Raw genomic sequence first — 1,545 nt, 5'->3', positions numbered from 1 at the left:
CAACCCCCTTTAGGTTTCCAAGGTGATAAATCTTTACAGAAGTAGATTGCCCTGTCTTCCTTCCACAAAGTGGCCAACCTTCTGATTAGCACTCAAATGCTTTAGGCACTATGCCACTAGAGCTCCTTTGGGTGGGGGGGTGGTAGAAAAAACATTATTTCCTCCTTTCTCCTAAATTCTCTAATGGGTTTGTTGTTTTCACCTGCAGATTTTGGATGGTTCTTGTTCCACTATTCCTAGGTGTTTATATATAATCGATTAACCAACAGAAAAAAAATAAGAAATATGAGAGGAATCTAAAATTAAGAACCAGAAAAGAAACCTTAAAGAGATGAGAAAATTCTTAATCAACATAGTGATGTTAACTACTGAAATAGCTGGTTATTGCATTAAAAGTAATAATATAATCATCAAACTTTAAATGAATTTAGATAATGTAACTCCAATTAGAGTTTTCTATTGACTGATTTAACAAAGTTATAAATACCATAACTAGAGAAATGTTTGGAATTTGAGCTATAATTTAAAAAAATAAATAAATAAGATTTCCTGCTAGGTCCCTTGAAGACCAGTTTTGTGCCTTAATAGATGAAATTTGCTATGTCTCTTAACACAAAATCTAAGGTTTTACAGAATGTCTTTACAGCGAAGACACATGATACTGTTTATGTATAAACATGCCTTGTGGAACTTCTTTCCTTGGTATAAAAAACCTTAGGATTTTAGTTTTATGAGTTATTTCAGCAAATTGACCTAATACTGATCATGTCTCCAGATGTCTGGCTTTCATGGAAGTCGGGATAACCTACACAAATATGCTGTTCATAAAGTGAAATAAATAAATATATATATATATATATATCCCACTGCCATCAACCCAATCTCATTGGGTTTCCAAGGTGGTAAATCTTTATGAAAGTAGATTGCCCAATGTGATATTTGGAGCTGTGTGTCCACCTGGCTGGACCACAATTCTGTGTGGTTTAAACAGTTGTGATGTGGTTATTCCCATGATGGGATCAGATGTATATGTTCTGAGCAGCCAATCCATTGAAAGGGAGTTTCCCTAGGGGTTTGGCCTGCTTCCAGTATATTTATGGACATCCTGGGAAAAGAGACATTCTTCTTCTTCTGTATATGGGTATTCTGTTGTGCTGCCTACAACTGTCCGTGAGCAAACAATCCACCATTCAGCCTGGAGATCTTGGAGTCATCATTTGTTGGAGTCAACAGCCGGTATACTACCTGCCGACCTTGAGCCCCTCAGCCACTGCAGCTGCATGCATCAGGAAAAGCCTCTAGCTTGACGTTTGATCCAAGAACTTTGGACTTGCCAGCCTCTTTAAGCGTGTGAGCCATTTTCCTAAGATAAATTTCTCTTTCTCTCTATATATAAGCTTTACTGGTTTTGTTTCTCTAGAGAACCCAGTCTAACACACCCAGTCTTGCTTCCACAGAGTGGTTGGTGGGCTTGCACCACCAACCCTCTGGTTAGCAGTCAGATGCCTTAGTCACTGTGCTACCAGAGCTCCTTTTGACTGCTAA

This window comes from Orycteropus afer, unplaced genomic scaffold, assembly GCF_000298275.1.
Source record: "Orycteropus afer afer isolate SDZICR_OR568_19922 unplaced genomic scaffold, OryAfe1.0 scaffold00732, whole genome shotgun sequence".
Taxonomy (NCBI): domain Eukaryota; kingdom Metazoa; phylum Chordata; class Mammalia; order Tubulidentata; family Orycteropodidae; genus Orycteropus; species Orycteropus afer.
Note: the sequence above shows the minus strand (reverse complement) of the source record.